We start from the raw sequence: 19318 nt of genomic DNA on the forward strand, positions 1-19318 counted from the left end.
CATTAAAATATTTTATTTTAACATTTTTTTTCTATATATAGATATATATGAAGTTGATATCGACATAAATTAGTTAACATAGATCTTCAAATAGTTTATTTAAATCTATGGTTGAAATATTTTTGAAAAGTATAATATTTAAACATACATATTTTTTTACTTCTAATTACTTTACAACATAGTCATTTTTTTATTATTATAGTAGACATTTTTCCAAAAGAAAAAAAGTGAACTTTTTATTACGAGGATAAAAAGTTACAAGTATATGCCGCAACATTCAATTTGCTCTATAATCTATAAATCATAGGGCTCGTTGTATGGGGAAACTCAACCCCGTTCAGCTAAATAAGAAGGGAAAAACTCTGAAAAGAAACACGCCCTCCTCGTATGAGGAATGCGCGGGGCAGTGCCCGTCCAACTTGAAAAAAAATAAAACCAAGAAGAATGAGAAAAGACCGCAGCGAGAATAAAAGGAGAATTGAGAGAAATCATGACTTTATCCCCTTTTTCTTCTCAACTTTTTGCCATTCTCCTTGGGATGGAATTATGGGGACCAGTTCAAGAGGATTTTATTCGCCGGGTCGAGGATTTTCCTTGTCTGAATCAGAGGCGTCTGGAGAGTGCTGCCTTTTGATTCCATTGATTTCCATTGAGTTTGAGTTTTTTCCCGATTGTGATACCATAGGTTCTCGTGGGGATGTCTTCTGAGTTTCTGTTTGGTTGCTTTCATTTTGGACTGGTTCTTCCTCCTCATTATCTTCCTCCTCATCTGATTCTGTATAGGAGAATTTCCATCCCTTTTGATGGTTACCTGTTTTCTTCTTTCTGCGGCTATTCTTTTTGTATTCTGGACATGCATTTTGCAGATGTCCAGTTTGTCGACATATTCTGCACCTGAAAGCTGTATTTTCATAGTCTAATGACTGTAGCCAGCTGCGGTCTTTGTGTTTCAGTTTAATGTTTCCCGGTAATCCTTTACTAAGGTCTACTTCCACACATATGCGTGCGAAAGTAAAAATTCTTTCTTCAATTCTTTGTGTATCCATTTTGATAAATCTGCCTATGGAGTTGCCTATACATGCAAGTATCTTTTGGTCCCAGAAATGGATCGGGAGGTTATGAAGACGTACCCATACAGGCATCCAAGATACGACAAAAGTGTTTGCGTCAAACTCCGGGAACCATGGAGTAATAAAGAGACCCGAAGAGCCCCAAAACCACGGTCCTTGCTGAATCACGAGCTCTCTGATTTCTGGCAACTGAAATTTAACTATGAAAAATCCTTTTGAACAGAGGTGGATCTCACAGTCCAAAGACCAATTTGTGAGTATCCAATGAAACAGATCCAAGGGTTTGGGCCAAAACCCATTAAAACGACAGATGATGGCTTGCTTTTCATAGCTGTCACATGCCTTTTCTGCTTCTGCTGTTTCGATTGTTAGTTTTGGTGTATGCTGCAGTTGTTCCACTATGTATGGACTTGGTTCTGTTCCGGCCTGCTTTGGGACTGTCGGAGGAGCTTTCCCACTTTGTAAAATATGCTTGTAGGACGCTCCTTCGCTTCTGTGTTGCTGGTGCTGAGCTGGATTGTGGTTCAATTTGGACCCACTGCCTCCTTCTGTTGTTTTTCTGGTTGCTGCACCTCCTCGTAGTCTCATATTGAGAAAGATTGTAGATCCTGGCTTGATGTTGTACTCCTTCAAGGTTCTGTGATCCTGTAGCGATCTGCCCCCTGTTACTAGGTTTTTCTCGCCTGCCGGATAGCCAATCTGGGTAGCTATGTTATTTTTCAGATCTATTGCCCTATCTGTGGCATGAGTCCAAATCAAGATTGTATTTCCCGTGGGCGTTCTGATGAGGATTTGAAAGCGATTAGGTTCTGTCCCGGCAGAGGTTTGGCTGGCGATTTGGGGCCGGGATTCAGTTTGGAGGGCTTCCTCCCCTGCTAAAGTGGCTTCGACTGCTTCTGCCCCAATGGCCTTGTTCCTGGGTACGCAGTCAACCATCTTTGAGGGTTCAACCAGCTAGAGATGCTCCCGATTTGTCAACGCCCTGGCTGGCTTCTCCGGTTCTGCCTTGTTATTTCCTTTTATTCTGAGGATTTCCTTCTCCATGAGATCTGTGTCTTCCCCATGTTCCAGATCCGCTCAGAAACAAATTGAATCAGATCTATGAGGTAAGACCTGGCCTCGGCTCCAGGCTTCCTTCCACCATAGTGCTGGAGTTAATGAAATGTCCAGGGCTTTGGCTGCCCCTTTTACCTTCATGTCTCTTGTGGTCACCCAAATCTACCCTCTGAGCAACTGTTCCATTAACTTGTTTATAGATCTGCAGTATTTTGCACCATCCTCCGGTTCTGAGTCATTGTTGCTGCCATTACCATTGCTATGTTCGACAAGGTTCCCACAACTATGAAACTGTTTTGCCGCTGTTTTGCTAATTTCAGGTACCCACCTTGTTGATTTCTTGGGTGTTAGATTAATTTTACCGGTTCTGAGGGCCAGATCTGTCATATTGATGGTGGGTTTTTGGAAACAGTACTCAATCTGCAGGACAACGATAGTGATCCCAAATGCTGAAGTATTCAGACCCTGTTTGATGGCTCTGTCTGCTGTTCCAATGTCCCGCTCCCCCCCTACAAGAGCTTCTAGATCTGACCAGAATAGGGGCCGCTCTGTAATACAGATGTCTGGAATGATGAGCCTAAGACTGGATCTGTGCACCAAGCCTCAGATCAAACAAGATGATGCCCGATCAGGGCTCGATGGCGATTGCTTGAGTTGCTGGATATCATGATCTGCGTCATAGTAATACAGATCTGAAATCTGACATGCAAAAAACTTGAAGGTTTCTCCATACCTTTGGCAATGTTGGCGGTTGCCCAATCCACAGACTCCGTTATTGCTCGAGCCAGCACCATCGCAGAGCTTGATCGCAGCGGTCCTCGTAGAAACCCTCGCCATTATTTCCAGCAAATCGCCTTCCAATTTCTGGGAGCGGTTCTTTTCCTTTATTATAGTAGACATTATTTTTCTATTTAGAACATATTTTTATTTTTTATTTAATTTTAAAGAGGACAAACAACAAACAAATTTACATATATACTCGGCTATAAATGAACCTCTCAACTCAAACAAAATATTTTTGAATTTTTAAAAATTTAAATTATCTTAAAAAAAATCCCTCAAAACACTTCACTTAAAAACATGGAGGAACTGTAGTCTTGAAACTAAAAAACTAAAAAACCAAGTTGAACACCAAAACTAGTATTGAAAATTTTACCCTAAACTTTCCCTAAATGTGATGTAATTTAGATAATTTTTACCCACACCATTTCGAAGTAGTTTCTTTAACTTTTTGAAGGACTCACTTTTAGCTTGGCCCCAACAAATCAAAATTCAAAATTCTGCACTAGGGTAAAATGTAAATAAATTGCCATTGTGGCAAACGTAAAAGACGAGTGAAGAACTTTACACAATTGGGAGTACAAGTTGTCAAAGTCTAATTCTAAAATTCTCACTACGCATTTGATAGATTTACGAACATTTTTATTCATTAATGTTAAAAAATTATACCAGTTTTCGATACAAAAATATTTGAGGTTTTTATAAGTGTTTATTTTTTAAATTGAATTTGTATAATCTATTTTAATCATGGATCTATAAGTGTTGAATACAACTTGAGTGAGCTTAATGGTTAAGAGCATGTGTTTCCTCCTAAGAGGTCACAGGTTCAAAACTAGAGGGGGTAGAGTATGTATGCCTTCGTAGACTTAGCAGTCAAATCCCTGTGCAAAGGTGGGTCTCTTGTCCCACAAACAAGGGGGTCTCATACACAAATTTGGTGTTTAGCTTGGCCATGACCTTAAAAGTGGATAATAATAATAATAATATTTGATATGAAAACTTTTTTTAGAGTGTAAAACTTGAAAAAAGGTTTGTACAAGAGATTTAATCTTTCTCGACACTTTAGATTTATGGTTAAAATGAATCTTTCTATATATACATACATACACCATGTGTAATTTTTCGTTGTTTAAATTGCATTTATGAATGCATCTCTTCCTCTCTCTCTCTACACACACATAGTGCTTATTTTTTCATTGCTTAAATTACATTTGTGAATGTATAAATGATAAATGGATACAATGCCTTGAAAGTCCCCTCAAGCATTTGGATTGTGTAGACTATGCGTTGGGGCCAGTTTTAGGTAAAACGGATTGGAGAAATTTTGATCGTTTCGGTGAAGTTGCGTGCAGAAGGGAAGAGTAGGAAATAACACGAAGTACTAGTGTAGTATTTTCATAGAAGGGTTAGCACGCAGAAGGAAAGAACATGCGAAAAGGATCTATGTGCAAAGCGGTTGAGGTAAAAGCGATTAAGGTTGATTGAGTCCTTTGAACTAGTTTTGATCAACTCAAGCATATTACTTGTTATTTACTAGCGCATAGTAAATGCCCATGATAAATATTTTCCATGGTAATGAGGTTGGCTTAGGACCACACAATCATCTATAAATAAGTGGAAGCCGAGAGGATTTGGGTTGGTTACTTCTGGGGTTAATTTTGGGGTAAAGTTCTGAGCATGATTGTTATTGGAATGTTGTAATGTTGTTTTGACTATGCTGCTGAGTCGAACTGGGGCTAAAAGGGTAATGTTGTAATATTGAGCTCAACAACTTTTAAATAGTAGTCTAAGATGACTAATGGCTGGATTGTCCCAATTTATGTGTTTTGTATGATAGTTGCATGATGCGTTATGTTTATTTCCAATATATTGTAGTAATGTTCTAAGTATTTTGCAGTGCGCTGAATATTTGAATGTTTGTTATCGCACCATAGATAAAAGTGAAAGCACCCCTTTCAAATTTGCTAATGTTTTGATATGCATAATATGAATGTTTGCAAGTGGATTTAGTCTATGATCATGAACTGAATACTGTAGGATGTTGAAGATGATAGTTTGTGCACAACTTTTATTTCCCTTCACCATTACAGAATTTTGGTTCTTGCAGTCCCCATAGGTGCCTAGGGTGAGACTTCATCTATTCTGTAGGTGATGTTGAAAGGGTTTGGTGTATAGTGGTGTTTTGTTGTCTAAACTTTACACGTTAACTCGAATCAGATCATCCCCAGTGCTAACACTACACAACTTAAATTTGCAATTGCAACAAATCTTTGCTAGATTTTAGACAAAATTGACGAAAAATATATACTTTTAAAAAGGTCAAAATGTAAAATGGTGAGACTATTTGAAATGTTCTAAAATGTTTTAGCCATAATAATTTATTTTTTTAATCACTTTATATAATATATACAATCGTAGTCTAATTTATAGACGTAATAACCTTTTTCATTGGAATCTGGTGATACAATTTCAAGCAATAATGTGAATTTTTGTTGTTTAAAATATATTTTTGAATGCATAAATAGATCAAACACCTTGAAAAACCCCAGGGCATTCAAAATCTACCCATTGAACAATTTAAATTCAAGTTTTTGTTTATTTTGTTTTGTTTTTACCATGGTGAATTGGCAATTCATTGGAGTGCCATTATAACACCAAGAGTATTCAACTCATAAGGCAGGTTTACCAGGAATTTATGACTTAGCAAGAGCTGAGACTCTATGAGGATCGGGGAGCCTACTCCTTATCCTTATCACAACAGGCCAAAGATGTTCCCCTATAAGATTTGCAACCAGGTAGAGAGAATAACATTCCATTGTCCCAACCACTCAATCATCCCACGAGGAGACACATTTTTCTTAACTTTCACTTAAAACTTTTTAAATATCACAAGGTACCCATCTCAATCTCAACAAATGATCAAATTTAAAGAATTAGACATAAGGGTATCTATTCATGATTTTATTATGTAATGAAAAGTTTTAAAAAATTACATTTCAATTAATAATACAATATTAAATATACCATTTATATTTTTTTTTCAATAAAATATTACATTTTCAATAAATCTAAAATATCACCTTAACCTTCACAAAATCCTATTAAAAAATAAAATTATAAAGAAATTTTAAAATATTTCCAAATATTTTGTTTGTTATATCGAAGGAAATGCACACCATTGTAATATGTTTTCCACTTAATTATTAAAATAGTTAACCATATATGTTATTGTAATGTTCCTTTTGGCTTTAAAAACATCAAATTTGAAACGAATTATTGAATTAATAAAAAAAACTATATTTGTTAGTCCTCGAAGAAAGAAGTTATTTCAGCATTATGTTTTTATTTATTTATTATTTAATTATTTGTAATAATATTAATAGAATAATGGACAATGGAGTGTTATGTTTAGGCATTTGTAATGAAGGTTGTTGATTTGAAATTTTATGAGTACAAAAAAATTTAATTATATTATGGATTGGTGTGGCCTAAGCTGAGTACATTCTCTACGTGATTTTGATGGCTTAGATGTCCATGAGTCCTGGTTTATTGGCCAAAGGCTAGTTCCACAAGTTACATACAAATTAGCAAACAAAAGAACACTTGCAAAAATCAAAATCAAAATTTGGATGATCCACAAGCTCTCTGAATCAAGCACATAGAGAGATTTCATTTCAAAGTCTCAAAAAGAGAAGTAGATGCTCCACAAATATGTATCCCTTCACTATTAAACACACAACTATAAGTGAACACATGAACCTAAACACAACATCAATAAATAAGGATTCAAAGGCACATTATTAGATATCAACCTCCAACAAACAATGATAGAAAATCCATAATGGAGTTATGGGAACAATTCAATTTGCTCAAGTCAAGTACAACAACAATTCAAAGAATACCTTTGAAGAAGAAAAGTGCTTTAAAAAATCAACTTAAGAACAAAGAGCCTTATGCAATTATAGATAATTTAGGTTGATGGCGATCCTTATTTCTTGGGCACGGTATAGATGGTTCAAAAGAAGGAAAATACCAACATAATTCAAATCATCGAAATCAAGCATAACAAGAATTCAAATGATACCTTCAATGAAATAGGCTATACAAATCCACTCACTATTCCAGTAAAGAACAAACACGTTGACTAGAACTTGGAAGATAGTCTAGAGACTCGAGGATGACAATGTCACCATAGTTTTGGTGATGCTATGGATGGCTCAAGAAAATATATAGGTCATATTAAATGATATTCTAAAAAAAGACAGGTAACTTAACTTTACTTTCCTCTAGCACATGTCGAGTCATATCTGCCACTTATCTTGATCATATTAATGCAAGATGATATGGTACAAATTCAAAAACATTATTAAGGACTAAATAAAGCTCTCACAATAAAAACAAATTGCCACATAAGATTAAGTTCAACATTTATCCATTTTCTATTTAAATTTAATATGATATCTAGATCATGCTCAAACATTTATGTTGTCTTTGTCTAAAAATTATAAAATCAATGTAGTGTGAGTGCAAGTTCATTTGATTCTCGATTCATTAATTCTTTTCAACATCAATATTAAAATTACAAGTTGTATAATGCATTTACTATGCACAGAGTTAGGACATCGACTCTTGAAGTCTGCATCACTCCATCCCTAGCTATAGCCCTCGCTTAAAACTCAAGGGTAAACTATGATGTAAACAAAGTGACATCTGGATGTGTTACTCATCAAAGATGTACATGTGACAATTAGTTTGAAGAATAACCCATTTTTATGAAATTTTAATATACACCTTACATTTCTATAGAAACATGTAAAACTGAAAACTCATTTTTCTTGGACTGCCATTTTTTTAATAAAACTTCTAGGATGTGTTGAGAGCCTCTTAATAGAGTTTGAAAAACTCAATTTTAACCCTTAAGCTTAACTTTTTCTATTCATAATTTGTAACGATGTAACAACATTGACAATAAAGATGTAATGATGCAGTAGCATTGAAAGAATTAGAATATGCATTGTTAAACAAAACACCAACCTAGGTGTTTGGTAAAGTACCCAAGTTATTAGAACCTTTTTTTACTTGATGTTGAGAGCTTCTTCTTGAACAATGTGTAGTATCTTTGAGGTGTCCATACATAGATATGTAAAGCACAAAGTATTGAGGGGATTAGAACTCTAAACCTTGTTTTTATAGCATCAATGGGAATGGAACTTACCAAGTCATTATAACTTCATCACTTTTTCGTATATATGGAGATGTAACAATATAATGACATTGAGGGGATTCAAACTCATGGTATTAGAACTCACAACCTTTTGGGTGTGGATACGGGAATTTGACCAAAACACCAAATTGAAATGTTCCTAAGTACCAATATCATCTTTTTTAAACAAAACAAGTAGCATTTGTATTAAAATATTTGGTTGCATAGCTAGAACCATTTACATGCTTTAATAATTTCGAATGTTTCGATATTCCAGTATATCCACAACAAATTTTCTTGCCTCTACGGGCTTTTTGGACTAAAATTTTACATTGGAATCTCCCTTTTACTTTACAAAATTGTCCCAAAAAGAGTGCATATTCGATATACATAAAAACACATGAAAATTTAAAAACCCTGGAGGGCCCAACTTTTTCTATATGATCCCAATTTATTTATTTGCTGTGAGACGAGCCTTCACAAGTTGCTTTAACACTAGCTTCAGTCGCCTGGTTGCCAGTTCCTTGTTCTGAATTGTCCAGCTTGAGTCCAAGTTCACCTGCTGTCAGAGCGTCCCTATTGGCATGCATTTTCAACATAAGCAATTTAGCCTCTAGACTTGCAATTTTTTTATCCATTCTCAGCTGCAACCATTCACATCATTTCTCCAACATATCAAACCTTGCTTCCTTCTCGCTTTCCACTAGCTCCAATATTTTGGTTGAAATTTCCATCATGCCCATTAAAACCTTAAATAGATTTTCAACTGACTGTTTCCAATGCTCTAGATCATTCTCAAGAGGATGATCCCCAAAGGTGGCCATTTCCTATCTTTCGAAACTCAAAAGGTGAAACCACTGTAAAAGATGCATAACAAGAGAAAATGGCGAGGAATTCCTGAAGAGCCCTTGAATATATAATAACTATTTATCAAATTTGTGGAGGAGATGCTAGAGGAGAAACATTAATTATGGATCGAACCAAATCTAGAAACTTGCACATGGAATGTAATTTGCCATGAAATTAAAGACTGAACCAGGAGAGCAAAGTGAGGCATTAAAGATTGATGCCATGGAGAAGTGAGGTTGGATCATCGACAAGGATTTGCATGTCGATTCCCATTTAAAACAAATCTAATAACCCAACCATCTGTCTGGTTGACATAATCTTAAATTTAATGGATGAGACGTGCTGTACTCGCCACCTCCACACACTGTATTCCATTTACTTTTAGCGCCAAGTGTTAGGAACACAAAGACAACTATAACACTATAGGAAAGACCTTCAAATTCAATGCCTCTCTCGTCGGACAAGGAGTGACCGAATTGGCCTACCAATTCGACAAAAAACAAGTGGTTGTGTCTCATGGAAGCGGGGAGAAAATCCTCTAGCCTTGATTTAATTCTAGTATACCTTGCCCACGTGCTGCCCCACGATTGACAAGTTTGTCCACTTCCATGTTTAGATGTTTGAATATGTGGAAGAGAGAAATCTCCTCAAAATTTTCTAATTGCAAGGCTATCCTGTTCATAATAGCGGGATTGGGGGGCCTCTTTCGAACTTAGATTTGAAGATTAGCCTTATGACAATCATCGAATCCCCTAAGACTTTTATTCTCTTGATATCCTTGCTTATGGCAAGCTCCAAACCTTTCCATAAAGCCAAAAATTCAGCCTGGTTATTAATTGTACCTAGACCTCAAACATATCTGAATTCTGATTGTTCTTTGGGGCAAAAGATCACTCCGCCCTCTCCTACCACTGCTTTCCTAAGTATCAACATCATTAAAATCGTGTTCCTTTTTCATATGTTGGAAATGTAATAACGTAGCAAGATCAAGGCTAATTGCACTCATAACTTAAATTGAGCTAACAAACTAACGCAACGATATAAATTAAATGATTAGTAAACACTGATAAATATCAACCCACATGATACATTTCATATTTACCAGGATCAAAAAAATCTTAAAAGTAAATTAAATTAAAATTTTATTTTAAATTATTATATATATATTTTCACTTTATCATAAAAATTTCTAATTTATTAAAAACTTTGTTATAATATCATGCTTTATCAATATTACATGCCAAAATAACTATAATTCATTTAATAATCAATAAATAAATATATATATATATATATATATATATATATATTTTTTTTTTTATTTTATACCCTTTTTAAAATTAAATTTTAAATTGCATAACTATCTTTAAAATCTATACCCTTTACTATTAAATTAATTTTTTATAAAAATAAATCCTTACCGTCTGCCTATTGATAATTTTAATTGGGAAATTACATACTTGTTACTGCCATCAAATCATATATCAAACCGAATTGGTTCTCGGTCCCTCTGGTCAAACTCGGATATGGTGTTATCAGCACCTCTTGTCACAGTCACGTTTGAGCTTCAGTCCCTCTCATCACCACTAAAAACCGAGTCAGCGATGAAAAATGTTTTTCAAAATGGAATTCAATCATTAACTTAAGCTTTGAATATCTTGCCCTATGATCCAAATTGGCCAGGCACCTAAATAGGCGCTGCTTAAACCCTGCATAGTCTAAACTTTATAGTAGAGATCAGGCCGTTTGAATGTGGACTGAACCAGAGATGACTTACCTAGCCAAATGTGCTGCGGTTAAGGAATGCCCCCTGTTATACCATTTGAATTAACTAGTAGAGAGCAAACCCATCCACTTCAGCTGTGAATATTTCACCGTAGGATCCAAATTGGCTAAGCACCAAAATAGGCCCTGCTTAAACCCCTGCAAAGTCTAAAACTTTATACTAAAGATCAGACCTTTTGAATTTGGACTGAATCAGGGATGGTTTCTCTTGCCAAATATGCTGCTGTTAAGGAATGTCCCTGTTATCCCATTTCAAGGAAATAGGCAGAGAGAAAGGCTGCCTCTTCCGTGGTGATGTCCACAATGTTGCAAGTCTTACTACTGCAGTGGCATTTCCCATTTGGGATTTGGTTCCCCATTAATATTCTCCTTAATTCTATCAGAGGAGAATGCATCCAGGTTCCATAAGGGGGGGGACATGATGCCAGTGCAAGATTCTTCTGTCAGCCTCCAGAGGCCTTTTTTTTCACCTCAGTCCAAATTCACAATCTTTTGGTACCTTGACTGATCAGACCTGTGAAGAATCAATCTTCCATGAGAGGGAAAGGAATCGTTTCATTGATTTGCAAGTTTCTTGAATGAAGATTTTGTATGGAAGGAAATGCTATTAATCTGGGCAAGTCATTTTTTAGATGACAAATTTCAGAATATTTTGGAAATTTAATAGATAAGAGCAAAATCAATTGTGATTTTTATCTATCTAATTTTCAGAATATTTCAAAATCTAACATCAAAGATTTAAATCTTTGAGTTATCTTGTTAGTCAAAATGGCAAAGAGGCAAAGTCAGAGCAATGACTTATCTATATCATAGTCACAAGATTCAGCGGTATTGACCTGCTGTACTGAAATTCAGTGGCAATCCAAAATTCGGCAAAATTTCCCTACAATATGGTTGTTGAAGTAATACTGGTAAAGGTAACATTATGTAGCCGCTTCTTCTGGTAGACCAATTTCCCCAATTTGTTATTATGATGGTGATTCTCTGTTTTTGTTATTACTGTTTGTTATACTGTTTTGGGATTATCTTTGTATCTTGCTTTAATAGGTTAATTTTTGGATATATCTCAGAAAGATACTGTAGGGAATGATTTGGTTTTTAATTTTGTTGATACTAGATCATAAAAATATCTGTTTTCCTATCCATGCTACATGAGGCATGGTTATGGATAAATTATATATTGATCATTTTGGTGAATGTAGAAAAAAAATACTCCCAATGTGATTTATGTACGGGCGATTTTGTTAATACAAATTTCAGCATTTTTCACACTGAAATAAAAAAAAATAACAGTTCTAGTTTGTCCAATAAAATTACTAGCATCTCTGTGGGAAACCATGCTTCATGGAGTTAAGGAACTTGAACATAGTTTCCAAGCGGAAGGAGGATAATGTCTGTGTGTTGTTTCAACAGCTTGCAATTTTATTTCTGCTGCACATGTGAATGCAATGTATGATTGTTAACACCAAGGTCACCCACTGTTACTGAAGGGTATGGTCCTGCCCGGATCTATTTCAATTCTTACCCCAGCAATGAAACAGATGCATGCAGAGCTTCTCTTAAACTCCGAGTCGATGGGTTTGGTAGGTAGTATAAAACAATATTGAGAGAAAAGAGGCCTGGAGACCAGCTTGCAGAAATGTGTTGCTAGCAAATTCTTGCCTCGATGGTCCCTTCCACAATCTCCTCCTCTCACCCGAACTTGCAATGGTTTTGCGTGAACAGCAAGTAGGATAATACTGCAATAAACATACAGTGGAGTTCCAATTCTTTACAGTCACCTCCTTATGGTTTTGCGGGACCTGTATTTGGAGGAGGAATCAAATTAGTCCCACACGTATGAGGGAAATACAATTACAGAAGTAAAGAACTATAAAAGGCAGTAATGAGCATTTCTCAAGTATCTTTGCGCTTGGGGCAATGACGCAGCTAGTGAGGTAAAACCGAGGCGCGTCAATTGCTGGTTGAAAACTATTTCCAACCCCCCTCGTTGGCTTGGGCTACGCCTAAGCCTCCGAGAATTTTTGGTGGGCTCGCCTTTGGCTCGGGCCCTAACAATTCAAAACTATAAATTGAATGTTATATTTCTAAATTATAAATTGAATTTCATGTTTTTAAGGTTGGTTTAATTTTTATGATACTATGTTTTTAGTTTATATTAATATTTGGGCTCGGGCCCTAACATATCAAAACTATAAATTAAATGTTAAATTTTTAAATATTGAATATTATATTTTTATATATTTCTATTTATCTTTTATGAGAATATTATATTTTTAAATATTCCGATTTATTTTTTATGATATTACGTTTTTAGTTTATTGACATTTGTTGTTAGTCTAATATTTTAACCTATTTGGTTTATGTTGGTAATTGTCTGAAATTTATTATTATTTTAAATATTTGGTTTATAGTTGTAACGGTTTTTAATTATTATTATTGTTAAATGTTAAGTGCGTTTGTATCATAGAATTAATATATTTGGTTTATGGTTGTAATGTAATTGTTTGAAATTTATTAGTATTTTAAATATTTGGTTTATAGTTGTAACGGTTTTTGAATTATTATTATTTTAAATGTTAAGTGAGTTTGTATTATAGAATTAATATTTGTTTGTTTTTATTTTTTAATTAAGTGTAGATTTTTTTATTATTTCTTAATTAATAGAGAAATTAATCTTTTAAAATTAATTTAAACTATTTTTTCTAATTCTATTAAAAAAGAGAAAATTTATGTACAAGGAGGTCGAGACCTCAGAGGGGGCAGATGCCAGCCCTCAGCCAGAGATTCAGAGATATACATTTCATGCTTTCTGCTGTTTTAAAATTACAGACTTCAAAAGATTTTGTGTTAGACCATGTTCCCGAGAGATATTTCTATTCTAATTCTAACATGACATAGCTAACATCTTTAGAGATTTTACTAAGACGCATGCTATCATGCCTGCCATGAACAAAAAGACAAAATGGTACCCATCAAACCCATAGTTGTAACTGCAAACAGAGAGCAGGTTGGCTAGCGCCACGAGCTTAAACAAGAACATAAACCAGACACAGGACCAGAGACTTGGAAACGAAGACACATAGCAAAAACTACACAGAGCAAAGGCAAGAGTGCCACCCGTCGGTGATGAACTGGCCTTAGTCTGCATGTTGCGGAGAGTGTTATGAAACCAGCTCACAAAAAGATAGAAAAGAGAGATCCACGCCTTAGAATTCAGCCTCTTCGAGGGGGCAACCTCCTTTACATTACATAAATGAACAATTCTTGGATGATACAAATGACAAAACCTCCTTTCTATATATAGGAGTCTAGGGAGTCACAATATAATCCAGCCGACCTAACAATAATAATATAAAGCCACAAAAATAACAATAGAGGGATTCTATGGGGCACAGAAATAACAATATGGGGGTAATAGGGGCACAACAATATAAATAAGGGGTATAACTACAATAGTAATGGGGTAATCACTAGTATTATAGGGACCCAACATGCCCCTCTCCTTCAAAAAAGTGTTGTCCTCAACGCTTGAGTAGTTCTGGATACTTCTGCATAAAATTCTCATCCTCCCATGTGGAATCTTCAGCGGATAAGTTCTTCCACTTGATAAGATACTCTGAAATTGATCGATTTCGTAGCTGTCGAGTTCTTGTTTCTGTGACTGCTTCCGGTTCCAATATAATTTTTCCTTCCTCGTCAAGTTCTGGCAATATTGTTTGAATTGGGAGCTTGTCACCTATAACCTTCTTTAAACATGAAACATGGAAAACTGGGTGCAATCGAGAAGCTGCAGGAAGCTCCAATTTGTATGCCATAGTACCAATCTTTTGCAACACCTTGTACGGACCATAATACTTTGGTGATAATTTATTATCCTTCTTAGCTTGCTTTAGGGACATTTGCTTATATGGTTGTAGCCGTAGGAATACCCAATCACCTACATCAAAACTTCTTTCACTGCGATGTTGATCTGCCTGTTGTTTCATTCTATTTTGTGCCAACACGAGGTTATCCTTTAAGAGTTGGAGGACTTGTTGTTGATGTTCGATGTGATGTTCCACTGCCTGAACCTTAGAATTTTCTCTTAAATATGATGTGATGGATGGTGGTTGATACCCATAAAGTGCCATAAATGGGGTCATTTTTGTTGCTGTATGGAAGTGTTATACCACCATTCAGCCAGAGGCAACCATTTGACCCATTGTGTCTGTTTATCAGATACAAAGCAACGAAGATATCCTTCCAAACATTTGTTTACTATCTCAGTTTGCCCATCAGATTGAGGATGATAAGATGAGCTATGAGCTAACTGAGTACCAAGACAAGAAAATAATTCTGTCCAAAAATTTCCAGTGAAAATGGGATCTCTGTCACTTACAATAATCTTTGGGTTTCCATGTAGCTTTTGAACTGTTTCCATAAATGCAGTAGAAACTGTACTGGCTTTAAATGGATGTGATAATGCACAAAAGTGTGCATACTTGGTAAGTCTGTCAACTACCACCATGATGACACTCTTTCCCTCAGACTTGGGTAAACCTGTGATAAAATCCATTGAAACCTCCTCCCAACGTTGGCTTGGAATGGATAAAGGTTGTAATAGACCCGGTGTCTTAATTGTTTCAACTTTATTTTGTTGGCAAACCAAACATTCCGCCACAAACTTTTGAATATCTGATTTAAGGCCATCCCAAAAAAATTCCTTCTTAACCCTGTGGTAAGTTTTTAAAAATCCTGAGTGCCCTCCTAAGGGAGAAGTGTGCAATTCCATAAGAATCTTTTGTTTTAGCTGGGAATTCTTACAGAGGTATAAGCGATCTTTGTACCATAACGAATCATTTTTCCAGCTAAATGTATCAGAAGTACTGGAATCTTGTTGTAGCTTTCGAATAAGTGCCCACACTTCTTCGTCATTCTTCCATTCCTCCCTTGCTTCGTTTATCCAATCTGGTTGGATAATAGAAATGGCACACAACAATGCTTCCACATCCTCATCCTTTCTTGAGAGTGCATCTGCCACCACATTTTGCTTCCCTTTTTTGTAGATGATTTCAAAGTCATAACCCAACATCTTTGTGACCCACTTTTGTTGCTCTTCAGAGGATAATCTTTGTTCTAAAAAGTATTTAAGGCTATCATGATCCGTTTTTACCTTGAAGTGTCTTCCCATTAGGTAGGGTCGCCATTTCTTAAGTGCATGGAGTATTGCCAACATTTCCTTCTCATAAATAGCTTTGCTTAAAAACTTTCCCTTGATTGGACGACTTTCAAAAGCAATGGGTCTTTCATCTTGCATTAGAACAGCACCAATTCCATTTCCTGAAGCATCACATTCCACAATAAAGGTTTTTGTGAAGTCCGGTGTAGCTAAGACCGGTGCTTGGCACATTGCCTCTTTAAGATGTTCAAAGGCCTTTGTTGCTTCCGGAGTCCATGAAAATGAATCTTTCTTCAATAATGTTGTTAGAGGTGCTGCTATTCTCCCATAATTCTTAACAAACTTGCGATAATACCCTGTCAACCCAAGAAATCCTCGCAGATGCTTTATGGATGTGGGGATTTTCCATTCCTTAATGGCTTTAATTTTGCTAGGGTCTACCTTAACTCCTTCATGAGATACAATATGACCCAAATATTCCACCTCCTGGACTCCAAAGAAACATTTGGATCTTTTTGCATATAATTGTTTCTCCTCCAATAGTTGTAGCACCCTGTCAACATGTTCAACATGATCCTTCCAAGACTTGCTGTAGATTAGTATATCATCAAAAAATACTAACACAAATTTTCTAAGGAATGGTTTGAAAATTGAATTCATCAAACCTTGAAATGTTGAAGGTGCATTGGTAAGGCCAAAAGGCATGACCAAAAATTCATAATGACCCTCATGAGTTCTAAATGCCGTTTTCGGAATGTCTTCAATCTTCATTCTGATTTGATGATATCCCGAACGAAGATCCAACTTGGTGAAGTAAATTGATCCATGCAATTCATCCAGTAATTCATCAATAACAGGAATGGGGAACTTATCTTTAATAGTGAGCTTGTTGAGCTCCCTATAATCCGGACACATGCGCCATGATCCATCCTTCTTGTGCACCAATACTACTGGAGCTGAGAAAGAACTTTGACTCGGTTGAATTATACCAGCCTCTAGCATTTCTGCAACCATACGTTCAATTTCACTTTTTTGGACATAGGGATATCTGTACGGCCTGATGTTTGGAGGAACACTTCCTGGAATCAGATGAATAGCATGATCATGATCACGCATAGGTGGGAGACCTTTGGGAGTCTCAAATACCTTGGAATGATTGTCCAGGACTTTTTGGAGATCTGGAGAAATAGATGATTCCAATGTGGAAACATCTAGCGAACATAATTGTGCAATTACACCTCTTTGCTCCTTTTTTAGAAGCTTTGTCATGCCATTAGAGCTGATTATCTTTCCTGGTTTCCCTGCAATACCCCTTAATTCAACTTCCTTTCCTTCCACAGAAAATTTCATGAAAAGTTCTTGAAAATTAAAAGCTATTGTACCCAAGGATTGTAGCCATTGGACTCCTAGTACAACATCAGCACCTCCCATTGGAATGGAAAGCATTGGGCTAGTCAATACATATTCTCCCATGGATAGCTTGATATTATGGCACTTTCCAGAACAATTTATTGTTCCTCCATTTGCAATCATCACTTGACACTCTGGTGCTGGATATAGGAAGCAATTCAATTCTTTTGCTACCCTACAATGAATAAAATTGTGGGTGCTTCCTGAATCAATCAACACTATTACCTTTTTCTTCTTGATTTGTCCTTCTATCTTGATGGTTTGAGGAGTGGTAATTCCCGCCAATGCATTACAAGATATGGTCGGATTTATTTGTTCTTCATCTAGGCTTTGTTCCTGGAATATATCCTCTTCTTTTGACCTTTCTTGCTCCTTTTCTTCTTCCTCTTCACAATCTATGTAGAATAATTTCTTCTCAGCACACTTATGACCTTTTGTGTATTTGCTATCACAACTGTAACAAAGCCCTTTTGCTCTTTTTTCTTCCAATTGTTGTGGTGTCAACCTTGTAGGTTGTGGAAGACTATGGGCAACAACACTTCCGTCTTTATAGTTGTGAATGGTATGCTTCCTAGTTGCCATAATTTTGCTTTCCATTTTTCTTGCTAACCTGAATGCCTTCTCTAATGAATCAGGTTCCCAAAGGCGCACATCATGTTGGATATTATCCTTTAAAGACCCTATGAACACATCAATCCTATGCTCCTCTGGAATATCTTTTACCCTTATGTTCAATTTTTGGAACTCCTCAATGTGCTCCATTATTGAACCCTTTTGTTTGAGACTTATCAATTGGCTAAAAAAAGTGTTGCTTTTTGTATCCTCATAATGTGCTATCAATTCTTCCGTAAAAATTGCCCAAGTGATAAATTGTTTACGAGAACAAAGCCATTGATACCATACAAACTGATTTGGTTCCAAATATAAAGTTGCCATACGTACCTTTTGTGTGTTTTGCACATTATTGAGATCGAAGAATTGCTCCATCTGTAATATCCATGTGGCGGGATCCTTGCCATCAAACTTCCTCATATCGATTTTTGGAACATGGTGAGTCTTCGATCCAACATTAGAGTCTATGGAATCATGATTAACATTTCTTTTGTTCTCATCATGAGTTTCCTTTACTACCTTTTCACCATTAGTGACCCTTTCTTGTAGCAACTTCTTCAATTCATCCATCTTATCATCCATGCCATCAATTTTAGCGTCCATGCCATCAATTTTAGCGTCAATCTTAGCTTCCATGCCATCCATCTTAGCTTCCATTCCCTTTATCTTAGATTCCACGCCATTTACCTTAGATTCCACGCCACTTATCTTAGCTTCTGTTAGCTTTTGTGAGCGTGACATTTGTTGCACTTGTTCTTGTAATTTTGATATATCATGTAGCATTTCTTCCTCTTCTTCATGAGTCATGCTAGAGCTTTCAGGTTCCTTACTAGGTGTTTGCATTTTCTTTCCTCGGGGCATCAGTTACCGATAATAATGCTTTACTATGCCCTTTGAATTCCGTTAAACCAAGCTTACACAAAAATTAAAAAAAAACTACACACCTTTTTTCACTTTATAGAAGCCTGATATTGAATCTGATGTATCTCTGTAATTTCGGATCATCCAATTCTGAAATTTCTACCTGTAGTAGCCTTCTGCGTCCTCTTTCCAATGCCACAAGTCTGAGCCAAATTGGATTCTCCCAGGAAGAGTTATGTGAAATCTCCCACCGTGACTTGCTTTTAGACTGGTTCAGTAGAGCGAACTTGTACGACGTGCCACGAGTCACTGTTTCAACCTTTGAATCTGAAACACATACAAAAGAAACTACATTCCGTCCTCTTTCTGTACCTTTTTACGAAATTTCAATCCGATCCTCAGAGAGAGAGTTATGACGATTTTCCCCAGGTCACCTGTTTTGAATGTAATTCAGGAGTCTGCAAAAAGACCAACTTCCTCAGATCATATCTCCGAAAATGTCGCGAGAAAAGCTCTGAAATTCGGACCCAA

At 36.1% G+C, this 19318-nt stretch overlaps 1 non-coding gene across 1 annotated transcript; it reads left to right on the forward strand.

Annotated features, from left to right (window-relative positions):
- The first annotated feature begins 12645 nt into the window (after positions 1-12645).
- LOC149207900 (U4 spliceosomal RNA) lies at positions 12646-12793 on the forward strand. The gene has a single exon (XR_016253150.1). It is a non-coding gene; the product is annotated as a U4 spliceosomal RNA (small nuclear RNA).
- The last annotated feature ends 6525 nt before the right edge of the window (positions 12794-19318 follow it).

The sequence above is a fragment of the Pinus tabuliformis genome, chromosome 1_2 (assembly GCF_031772625.1).
Source record: "Pinus tabuliformis cultivar Carrire ecotype Pingquan chromosome 1_2, CPIR1, whole genome shotgun sequence".
NCBI lineage: Eukaryota > Viridiplantae > Streptophyta > Pinopsida > Pinales > Pinaceae > Pinus > Pinus tabuliformis.